Source organism: Molothrus aeneus, chromosome 5 (genome assembly GCF_037042795.1).
Source record: "Molothrus aeneus isolate 106 chromosome 5, BPBGC_Maene_1.0, whole genome shotgun sequence".
Lineage (NCBI taxonomy): Eukaryota > Metazoa > Chordata > Aves > Passeriformes > Icteridae > Molothrus > Molothrus aeneus.
This window is the reverse complement of record NC_089650.1, coordinates 28,475,963-28,488,857: the sequence shown is the minus strand read 5'-3', so window position 1 is coordinate 28,488,857 and position 12,895 is coordinate 28,475,963. Positions and strand designations below refer to the sequence as shown.

The following is a 12,895-nucleotide window of genomic DNA, read 5'->3' as shown; positions in this document are numbered from 1 at the left end:
TAGTTTGATTAATGTGACCTGTTGAAAGTTGTCCCTATCCATGGCTAGGTGATCTCTGAAGTCCCTTCCAAACCGAAACATTCTATGATTCCATGACTTTTTGACAAAATCATAATTATCTGCCATCACAGATAGTGTTTTGAATGTTACAACACTGAGATGCAATTTGAATTATTATTCAGTAAAGCACATATGCAGTTTCCTGTAGATTGAAAAGCACATACAAGATACAATACTAACCACTACTTTATTAAGCACAATCTATTAAAATGATAATATCTTAGGTTTTAGAACAGCTTTAGTAATTAAAGCTGGTCAAACCATTCTGCACAAAATAGCTGAATTTTGGGGGGAATGTTCAATTAGCCTGCTAGATTAAATCTTTCTTGGTTTAAATCTGTCTGCATGATTTAAATTAGGAAATCTCTGCTATATATGGAGTTCAGTTTTAATTTAAAACTCACAAGTTCAGGTATCTACACGTGGGTTATGTATCTTATCTCACTTTATAACCATGCAGAGCTAATCAATGCAAGCATTGGAGCCTAGAAATAATTTCATTTTGCTTTAAACTAGGTATCTTTGGACAGATACAGTTGCCTAAACACAACAGTTGTTCTAAATAATGTTTAATATTTTTTGAGATGGCCAAGGGTATCTGAATCATCAACATGCTGCAGTACTTCAGCTGGTCACAAGGCGATCACAAGCAACCTAGCTCACATCAGCTAATTCAGCCACTACATGCCAGTGCAGCTGAATTCTCCGTTCTGAAAAGTGAAGGGTAGACACAGGAGTTACAGGAAACCTGCACCCTCCTCATCCAAGGTCTCCAGGCCAGGCAACTAAACAGCAATTTGCAAAAAACCAAAAACCAGTTTTGCAAAGAATGTACGTTTTACTTGTTTTCCCTTTTGATGTGTACTTGAAAAAACTAAACTGTGAGGTAAAATAAACCCATTTATTGTAATTCTATGGAGTGTGAGCATAAATTGCATATACATCTTGCACTTTTAAATGAAGCACAGGAAGAATGGTGATCAATATTATGTTTTATTGTCTCAATATTACCTAAAATACACCAAGGATGGAAAACCAAAAGTATATGGCTATTTTCATCAGCAGGATTGTGAGAGTACATGTGCTCTCTGAGGTAGGACTTCTCCATTATGTGTTTGCTTTTCAATTGTGAGGCTGAGATTTTAATAGATTTATTTTTGTGATTTTTTTTTCTGAAGTAGACATTAGGATATCTAGAGGAGAGTGTTTGTTGAATCATTCTGCATAAAACTGACATTCAATGTTCTCAAAAGAAAAATCTGAGCAATACGAACATGAAAATGTAGGAGTTGCATCCTATGCTAGACCTTTGCTGTAAGTTTTTTCTCTTGTTGCTTAGTTCTGAAAGTTACATCAAGGAATTATATGTGTACACTACCACCTGTTAGCACAATATCTCACTGCATTTGCAAATTTGTAACACTTTCTTTGGTTAAATGAAATTATATAATCCACTGCTTCTATATTAATTCTATTGTGTTTCTCTTGCTTGTAATTAATTTCAGGAAGTAGATTTTTTCGTTTGTTTGTGTCTAGTGAATTGACCCTATCTGTATGCCAGGCACCCAAAAAGACCATTCTATTACTCCCCTCCAGAAACTGACAGGGGAGAAAAAATATAACAAATGGCTCATGGGTCAAGGTAAGGACAGGGAGAGATCACTCACCAATTGCTTTCCTTCGCAAAACAGTCTCAGCTTGGGGATATTAAATGAATTTATCACTAACAAAATCAGAGCAGGGTAATGAGAAGTAAAATAAATCTTAAAAACACCTTCCCCCAACCTGTTCCTCCTTCTTGGGCTCTACCTCCTCTCCCAGCAGCACAGGGAGACAGAAAATGGGAATTATGGTCAGTTCATCACAGGTTGTTGTTTCCACTGCTCAGGCAGAGGAGACTTTCCCCTGCCTCAGCTTGGGATCCCTCCTGTGGGAGACATGACCAGTGTAAGTCCATCCCAAGGGAAACAGTTCTTCACAAACTGCTGCAATGTGTTCATTACCCATGGGGGCACAAGTCCCAGCAGGAAATCTGCTCCAGCGTGGGCTCCTCTCTCCAGAGGTCTGCAGGTCCTTGACGGAAGCCTGTTCCAGCATGGGTTTCAGAGCCTCCTTTCATGCATTCAGCTGCTCTGGCGTGGGTGTTCCCCATGGGCTGCAGGTGGGTCTCTGCCCCGCCGTGGACATCCATGGGCTGCAGGGGCACAGCTGCTTCACCGTGGCAGCATGGACCACGGTGGAATATCACCTCTGCCACCTGGAGCACCCCCTCCCCCTCCTTCTCCACTGACCTTGGTGTCTGCGGAGCTGGTCCTCTCACGTATTCGCACCTGCTCTTCTCTGGCCACAGTTATATCTGAGTAATAGCTTTTTTTTTTTGCCTTCCTAAATGTGTCATCACATTCCCATCATTGTTGATTGTCCCAGCCTTGGCCAGCAGCAGGTCCATCTTGGAGCCACTGAGGCTCAGCATGACATGGAGGAAGGTTCTGGCAGCTTCTCAGAGAAGCCATCCCTGCAGCTCCCTTCTGCCACTACCCAAATAAAGAATTCCCGCCACACAAAGCCAATAAACTCTGTAAAGCATTTCTTTCTTAGATATAAACATTTTTTACAGTCCTCTCTATATATTGCTTGGTCAGTGAATCTTCCGCTTTTAGAGGATATGATAACTATGTCACAATGACAAGTTTTCTTCCTATTTAAAGTGCATGACAGAGGAGTTGCTTCAAATGATACCAAAACAGACCACTATTTGACTGTGCTGACTTCATGGGTAGAGGCTTTCCCCCACCACCCCTGCTAAACCAAAACAAAGACTCATGTTTTCCACAGTACCCTTCTTTTAATCTAAAAAATTCCCAAAATTTATTCGAAAGTATACCTTGTGACATAAGCTTGCTTTGGATTCAATTAATAATTAGTCCCTTTTTTGATTATTTTCTGTCTTACTTTAAGTTACAAAATTATATAAATATTATCTGTTCTGAGTTTTCTTACTGAAGTTAATGACTCATATATTTCACTTCATCTGCTTAATAAAGTTTGAATCCTATTTTATCTTTTCTTTTCTGAAATTAATAATCTGTATGACCTTTGCAACCTTTCTTTGACTTAATATTAAATCTTCATATCTATTTTTGCTTTCTGTGTCTTGAATTGATGAATCTAGTTTTGTTTCATTCAATAAAATTTTTTCCTTTAATCAGTTGATCTTAATTTTTATTTAGATGAGAGGATCCTTTATTACAATTTCCTTGCCATAATTTCTTCATTTCCATGAAAGGTATAAAAAAATAACATATCAAGAAATATTATTTTAAACAATTAATCTATTGCTTTAGTACAGAGTTTCTTTCACCTCTGTATCCTCTTCCCATCCCCTATGTGTTTTTTTAGTTTTTACCAATTTTATGTTTTATTTTTATTTCTTAAACTTTGTTTCTGTTTTGTCTCAGTAAGGTGCACTCTGAGCCTCTTGCAGCACAGCTTTCCTCCCACATGCTCTCTATGCACAATCAAATTTGCAGTCTGGCTGTAATTCATCCATGTGGCAAAAGGTAGCAACAAAGTCCATGAATTGTCTAAGTCCAACGGCAGCCTTGAAATAGACTGTATATTATCACTGTGCATACAAATGAGACTTGTGATTAGAGTTTCCTCTGTCAATTTATTTGCTACTATTAGATATGTACAGCCCAAAAGAAGCCCTCTGGGGAAAAAAAAACCAAAACAATGAAAACCAGCAATCTGAACATAAACCAATCAAAACCATGACTTTTATGAACTTTCAAAGTTGATATAAATGATATCTCTTATAAAAAAATTAATTTTCACATTATCAGCATTCTTATTGACAAGATGGATGTTTGAGGGTTTTTTCCCTTTATGTATTCAATTGGCTTGGAATTATTAACATGAACAGAACTTGACAGCTGAAATAAATGTCCTTTATGGACTCACCAAAAACTGAAGGTGAGTTCTGTTTTGTAGGCTGGTTGAAATGTTTACTTACTTCATATTCAAAACTCCAAGATATCATTTCAGACCTTTGGTTAACCTCCATGCTTAGGATCTTTTCATCAGTCATTATTTCTGTTGCCATGTGATCCCTAAGCTGTGATTGAAGTTTACATTTTTAAAATCACATTTTACATAAAAATAATTTTAAAACTACATTACCTAGATGTTTCCTAAATAGTTAAGAATCAGAGAATCACAGACTAATAGGATCACAAATGAGTAAGGTTGGAAAGGACCACAGTGGGTCATCTAGTCCAACCTCAAAAATAGCAAGTACTACATGAGAATCATGGAATCATATAATATCCTAATCATCAATGTCCAACTCCTGACCCTGTACAGAGTGACCACAAGAATCACACCATGCACTTGAGAGGATTCTCCAGATCTTCAAACTCTGTCAGGGCTGGTGCTGTGACCACTTCCCTGGGGAGCCTGTTCCCATGCCCAACCACCCTCTGGGTGAAGAACCTTTTTCTAATATCCAACCTAAACACAACTTCACGCCATTCTCTCAGTCCCTGTCATTGTCACCACAGAGAAGAGATCAGTGCCTGCCCCTCTTCCCCTCACAAGGAAGTTTAGACTGTGATGAAGTCTCCCCTCAGATTCCTCCAGGCTGAACGGACCAAGTGACCTCAGACACTCCTCATGTGGCTTTCCTTCTAGACCCTTCACCATCGTCACAGCTCTTTAGAAGTTCTCTAATGCCTTAACATCATTTTTGCACTGTGGTACCCAAAACTGCACACAGGACTCAAGGGGAAGCTGCACCAGTGCACAGCAGAGTGGGATGCTGGTGAAAAAAAAGTTAGAAAGAAGGTCTACCAAATGAAGGCCTGCTTCTAAATCTATAAAACTAGTATAAAATACACTAGTATACTAATATAGAAATTCTCAACCTTTTTATTTAGCTTTACCTCAATGTGATAGGGAACACATAATCAATAACAAAATGTTAGTTATTGCCTTCAAGTTAGGTGAGGCTGAATATCCAGCAGATTTATTTAAACTAGTGCAACTTTTAATTGTTGAAATTCAGTTGCGTCTGTAGATTAAATGAGGCTGTGCCAAAATTTCATTTGAAACTTTCACTGTGTACCAAAACATCTCTTATGAGTGAAATGTCTCTGTGGGTTAATTTGGGGTCATTTAGAAGAAATTTAAAGGAAGATATTTCTAAATTCTTAATCACAAAAAATATGTTAATGAAATGATCCTGTTCATTAAGAAAAGTTCTTTGGGATGTTATCAGGGAGGAATGATAACTACTTTTAATTATAACACCCTGTCTAGTCTGAATAATTTAACCACAGAGCATTTTGTGTTACAATGAGTCATTGCTGCAGCCTGTGATCCTTCATTCTCTCAAGCAGCTCTTTTAGACCCCTCACTCTCATTCTCCTTCTGTTTGCATTATTCAACACCTTGAAGCACTAGTTAGAAACACTCATAAAGAGGCAATGATTGTGCTTCAAAAGCTTAAAAAGAAGGGAGTTCTTCTTGGTATTTCTTATTTTCCATTGTGAAACACTGTTTTGTACTTGGAAGTAGCCTTGCTTTGTATTTAAAGAACTGTTCATCAAGATTATTGTGTTCAAGGATGATATTTTTTGTGCACAGTAACTTTCAATGATAAATAATTTATTTCAGCTGCGTTCAAGAACCCCACTCACAGACATGCAGGAAAACAGTAATTCCCTGTGATGGCCAGGAGTGAGTACTGCTGATACCAAGAGAGGAAACATGTTCCAGTATCCTTTAAAATGAAAAATATCTTCCTTGCAGTCCCCTGCTGGTTAAGCAGAATGACTGTTTACTCAAAGATGACTGCATGCAGATGAGGAGAGATATCATGGTTTAGATATGATCTCTCAGTAAAGAGATGAAAATGCCATCATTTTTTAATAAGTAATTTGAAATATTTAAAGTCAGATTGTTTGTTTTGTTTTGGTTTGGTTTTTTTTTTAATTCCTTTAGCAAAATTTCAACAGCTTCTCATTCAGAATGAAAATAATTTGCATGATAGAAAACAGAAATCAGAACATTCATTTCCTTCAAAAAGTCTCTTAGAATATATATATTATTTTCCACTACATGTAATTTCCTACAGTGTGTCTTTCAGATTGACAGTAGTGAGGGACAGCTGCTGAGAGGAAACATGCATTTTCCATTGTAAAACTGGATTTTAGACCTAGTTAGAACATATTTCTTACAGATGTGTTAAGTCCTCCTTGACTTGTTATCCTCCTTGTAGCTTCAGGGATAGCAAATGTTGAAAATTCATGATGTTCTTTCTTTACACAAACAACACCCAAGAAAACAGTTTTTTAAAAAAAAGATGTAATTTCTACTTACACAGTTAAAATAAAAATAAAAATTTCCATCTGGGTCTTTTGTTCTCAGATGGAAAAGAGCAAAATGCATCTAGAGAAGTCATTGTAAGAGACTACCTAAAAATAATTAATAAGAAGATGTGTAGAAACTGTCATATATACATATGATTTAAAATAAATTAATAGAGGTTTACATTGCTTTCATTGTTCTCCAGAATGAGTGCTATTCAATTCTATTTGACCTTAATTAGTGTAATTGATAGTAGTTTTAGAGCTGCATGCCATTTTAATAATGTAGTTACAGCTTTCATGACAGAAGAAAAATGAAATAGCAGCTGGGAGTTATCTATTATTAGTGAGAGAGCAGAAAGGTAAAAGGAAAGACTCTTCTCTTGTAGGACTGCAGGGCTTTTATGGTGTTAGTAATGAATGACTAATGTATTCTAAGAGGAGCACACTGACCCCCAAGGATGTAATGAAGGGCATTAGGAGGTAGGATCAATATGAGTTAGAAATTTTATATCATTAGGAAATCACATGGCTACAAGAGTACACAGATAGAGCAGTAAAAATGCCAAAGCTTGTGAATACAAACCATGTGTATACATGCATGTATGAATGGAATTACCTGGGCCTGTGCATTTGGGGCTCAGACTGTGTCAGAGAGAGTGCTTAAAAGTTTTTTTGGGAAAACATGCAGTGTTAAATCTGGTCACAAGGTTAGAGAGAACAACAGGACAATCAAAAATTACTTTGGGATGGATTTGAAATAAGACCAGGGTATAATGAAAAAAAAAAGACAATGAATGAGAGCTTCTAAGTTGTGAGCAAAGCATTCTAAATGAGTAGGTGCATTCATTAGCTTCAAGTGGCAATTTTTTTCTTGAAGGTTTCTCCTATCACTGTTAATGACACTCAGTTTCTGAAGCTTGGAGGCTTTACAAGGAAAGAAAACTTGTTCTACTCTCTCTTTCTCACAGATATGTTTAAAAAAAGCAGCATAAAACAAAATAAACCTCTACCAGTGGTACTTAGTGCATATTATACTGCAAGAAGAAGCAAGCATGTCGAGCTAACTGCCAATTGTATCTAAATCTGTATTCCACTAAATTCCTCTCTGGCACTACAGTTTGGCACAGTACTTATACAAAAAAAGTTACAGTATATAATGACTTCATTCACAGAGGCTTACTATATTTTTTATTCTAACAATTATTTTTATTTCTTTAAAATAAAAAGAAAAACATGAACACAGAGTTAATCAAAAAATATGGCAAAAGATGGCTGAATGGAAAATGAAAGACTCTGGGGACATGTACTAGTTTGTAACTGTACATGTAACTAGCAAAGAACTTAGTTCACTTTAGGAAGACTAGCTTGCTCATGAAAATAAATAACAAAACATAGCTCTTATAACTTCAGCAGAATCATACCGATTTCAAAGACCAAGCAAAAACATCTGAAGTGAGGTAATGACTACGTTATTGATAAAATATTTTTGAAGTTTCTGTCATGATGGAATTTATATACAAACACACTCATTCTTGCAGACATGTGAACACCCAGATGTAAGAAAGAAAAATATTTCTAAAGATTTGTAAAATAAATTCTCATCCAGCTTTTTTTCTAGTCTTGCAGAATGATTGTCTTATTTTTTTTCCCTTGTGTTTTTGCTGTCCTGTATTCTTAAACAACAAAATGAACTTTGATAATAGGGATTTTAAAACTTTCATTATCTAGGAAAAATGAAAAACATTCACCCTGTTGTTAACTCTGTTGTTGTTCCAGCTAAGGGTATATTGTGGCTACATGATGGACAAAGTTCTTTTTTTAGATCAATCAGTGCAAAGAAGGAGGCACTTTCTTTTTCTGTGTATATTGTTATGACATATTTTAATATTGGTATTAATACTTAAGGGTCAATTAGATCCAGAAAACAATGAACTCAAGGTTAGACACAGGATTCTACCTTTGATATGAAAAAATATGCACAACAATTGCTTTTTTTACATAGTTTTATGAAATGGATGCAGTATTAGATGACTTTTCCAAAAATTTTAACTGTGCATATTTAGTCTTGCACTACTTAATTACTAAACATGCAAACATTATTTGCTTTCTATATCTTCTCCTCTGTTTTAACTCGAGTCCTTTAGCTGTAGCCACTATGCACTTTAGAAAGTGAAACCTTTCAATAAAAGGACAATGTACAAGAGAATAAGAGGTGATATTTGAAATCAGGTCTCAGCTCTGATGAGGCACAGCACCTTGATTTCATTATGGTTTTCCCTTCACAATTATATAAATCATGAAAAATAATTAGCATTTTTGATTCTTCCTTTGTCTTATACACTGCTCACAGTCCAAGTACAAATTAAAACTTCAGAGATTTACCTAAAATTTATTTTCTGAGTTTCTTCTAGGTATTCAACTCTACTTATTAATCAGTGAAAAGCATAGCATTCACTCTCTGAAAAAATGGAAACCTCTTTTTTTGATTCAAAGCCTCATTTTGGTCTAGGTGATTTAATTTACTGGGGGAATTGTAGCAACATCAGTATCATCCTCCAATCAATAAAACCAGAACCATCACAAATCCCCAAGCATTTTTATCTATATAATACTTAACCATCATCTGTAAATGTTTCTCTGAATGAAACAGTGTGAGTATCCTCATGGATAGTTATGCTGTTATGTTCTTGACTACTCTGTGTATTGAATCATAAATTGAACTGTGCAACAAAATCTGCTTAGCATGAACAGGTTTGTAAACTCACCCACAAACTCCCTAATTTACTCTACTTTCTCCTTCTGGTTAAGGATGGAATTATCTTGTAGGGACTTGAAAAAATGATTGTGGCAGGGTATTTGCTATTTTATCCTGAAATAATCATGAGCCACTTTAGACATGTAAATCCTGGACTTAAGCTCCTTTGGGTTTTCAGAACATCTTGGTGACTGAATTAACTAAAGCTTAGAAACACAAGATTTTTAGCTTGTGAGTATAAAATAGGTCAATTCATATTTCATCTTTCATATATGAGGACATTTATTACAACAGTGGTATTTTTTTACAACACCTCGTACTGTGGCAAGCTGGGGTTGTCTGAGACTGACTTATCAACTTACACGGCAACATGAACAGGATTTTAGCTTGTCATTGAGAAAGTGAAAGTTATGTAAAGAATTTGAATTTTTTGTTGTTTTTTTTGTTTGTTTGTTTATTTGTTTTAATTGGCTGTCTATAGTAATCACGAAATATTTTTTCTCTGAAAGGTCACATGAAGTATTTGTTTGCACAGTACATCAAGTGGCTGTTCCTGAAAATGTATTTCAGCCTTTCCTGAGTGTAATATATGAGGATAAATACTCTCAAATATATAATACTACGTTCTTAACTTAGCCTTCTTAAGCAGTAATTACATCAGAAGATTGGGGTGAACAAGAAGCAGAGTAAGCAAATAATCCATTTCTAAGATAAATATTTCATATAACTTGTGTTAAAAAAAAAAGCTAAAACACACCCTTAGACATAGAATAAAATCAAAGTTTTCCATTTTCAATCTTCAGTTTCAATTTACTGAACAAACAGTTTGGACATCTTTCTTTCTTTTTTACTTTCTGGCCTGACTCCATTTTTATCAAACATTAAGTGATTTGTAAAAACCCCTCATATTTACATAGTAATAAAGAAATGACATTTTTTTCCATCTTACATCTAAAAAACTTCTAATTTTATGTCTCAGGTTGCAAATGCGAGATGTGGCCGGGGGTATGTATTCTTCCACCACTGCCATCTGTTAGAGGTGGGGCAGTTATCTTCTGTTAATGGGCCACCTGTTAAAATCAGGTGGGGCAGTTTTCTTTATCTCTTCCACAACCCATCCTCCCTCTGAGAAATATCTCCTGTTCATGGGCCCTTGAGTCCTGCTGCATGACTGATAAAATTACATCACCCCGTTGTGGGATGCTCTGCCCAGGGGGAGGAGCCAAGCATTTTCCTGACTATAATCTGAGATTTGGAACACCACAGGCAGCCTTTTCCCACTGGATTCCCAGAGGAAGATAAGGCCCATCTGCACCACCACTGGACCTTCAGAGTAAAATTACACCCTTCTTCAGATCACTGCTTCAACAGAACCACATTTGCCACGCCAGGAGGACTGCAGCCACCATTCAATTGGACTACTACCAGCACTCTGACCCACAGGGTGTCAGGTCACATTCTGACTCTGTCAGTGTTGTTTTGTATTACTGCATTTTTTTTTTTATTTTTCCTAATAAAGAACTGCTATTCCTACTCCCATATCTTTGCCTGAGAGACCCTTAATTTCAAAATTATAATAATTCAGAGGGAAGGGTTTACATTTTCAAGAGAGACTCTTGCCTTACTTAGTAGACACCTATCTATTCAAACCAAGACACTTTACTATACTATATATCTATATATCTGTATAGATATACATCACTGACTTTGTTATTGAGGATAAGAAATTGACAACTGCTTCACACTAGGAATCTAAATATAATGATCATATTTGGCCAAAGAAAAACCCAGTTTCTTCTAATAAAAGAAAAAGGGAAGTAGAAAATTGCAGTCTGTAAATGATATTTTATGATACAAGTTATAACACCAGTAAACCAGAAATTAAGAGTTTCTGGTGCTTGGCCAAGTGTAGAAGTATTGCCTTCAAAAATAAAAAAATCCACTCCAAATTATTTTGTCTGGTACACACAATATTAGCCATCTGAATAACACATTTTCCTAGAAACAGAGATTTGGATCCACCCAATGATTCAACATGTTTAAAAATTCTCTCATTATCTCTTTTAACTGAACAATCGATAGAAGGAGTTATAGACACTCACTGCTGTTGAAAACCCCTTCACCCTGATTGTTAGATAAAGATTCCACATTTGGAGCTGGGCATGTTAAGAGATGTAGTTAGCAGCATAGACCAAAAAAAGTATTTTTACATACTTTTATATGTATTTTATATATATAGAGAGAGTTATATCTGTATCTTCCTTGCCTCTCTTTCCATCAGTATTTTACTTTCTTTACAGGTTCTTCCATATGAAACCAAATGAACAAACTTTTGCAAGTCTGAATACAGCATGTTCCTAAATTTCTTTTTTTCATTACATTTTTGACATCTACAATTTAAATGAAGAACTGAGTGAAAGATGTTTAGTTTTGTTTTTTTTTTTTGTAGACAACATATGTTGTCTGTGTTGGCTATGTTTCATTATTTCATGATATTCTAAGTCCCATGTTTTAATTATTTTTTGAACAGCAAGTTGTCACATTTTGATGTAAAGACTTGACTGGTTTAAAATGTCCCAGAGAAAATTTATAACATTTAATGATAAAATATGTAGCTAAACTCATAATTAAAAGAGAACAAGAGGCAAATGGACATAAACACAGGAGACTCCACTCCATCTTAACATGAATGGAATCAGATGGAAAACCCACTTGTTTTACTGTGTAGTGATTCTACACTGGCACACACTGCTCAGAGCATTTGTGGAGTCTTCATCCTTGGAGATCTTCACAAACCAGCTGGACATGGTCCTGAGCAACTGACCTTATGTGGCCCTGCTTGAGCAGCAGGGTGGGATCAGGTGGCCTGCAGAGGTCCCTTCCAAACTCAACAATTCTGCATGATTCAGTGAAATCAGTGCACAGCTACAATTTTAGCTTAGTAAACATTTGAGCCATTTGGCTGCTTAGAGTAAGGGACTGTATCTTTCTATTGTCAGTTCAGTCACTGCAGAGTTAGGTTTTTTTACACTTCTGTGTAGATACCATCTGGAGTGGTGACTTTCTGCTTTTGAAGTTGTTGGTTTACTCCAAAAATGCTGTGACTGTCAAGTCAGTCTCTGAGGATTCTTCATGTGAAATATTAAACAAGCCAGGTCCAAACTGCTGCATTGTGGTGTTAAGAAGCAATCCAGTTCTCAGCATTGTCTGCATTTTGTGTAGATGTTTCTTTTAACCCTTTCATATCGCAAACCAGTCTTCTTCCCCTTCTTAAAGAACAGGTTTTTTGCAAAGCATCAAGATTCCATTTTGGTATTTCTGATTTTAATCATAAATCACTAAACATTCCTCTTATTCTCCAGTGAGCATATTTCTAGAGGAAATGTGATAGGGCACATGTTATGAAAAAGACATGGCATGTGTGTGTACATTAGCAAGAGCAGAGCATTTTTCCTGGGGACTAGTGTATAACGATATTAGACCTTGTGTTTGTAACAGCTTTGTTTTGAAGTACCTCATAGGCATGAACATCAGACAAAGTACCTCCTTGATTTCAGAGACTTATAGTGACTACTGCTGAAAACTATTGTGGGGAGCAATACATCACCTAGTAGGTATCATAATCAGAGTTCTTTGAAAGACAAAAAGTACCTTTACCCCTCTTTCTATGAAAAAAGTCCAGCTGGTGATTTTACAAGAGGAATGTGTT

At 36.0% G+C, this 12,895-nt stretch overlaps 1 protein-coding gene across 5 annotated transcripts in view; it reads right to left on the bottom strand.

Moving 5' to 3' along the window:
* Positions 1-12,895, bottom strand: part of MGAT4C (MGAT4 family member C) — a 326,567-nt gene that overhangs the window by 134,365 nt on the left and 179,307 nt on the right. The window lies entirely within an intron of this gene.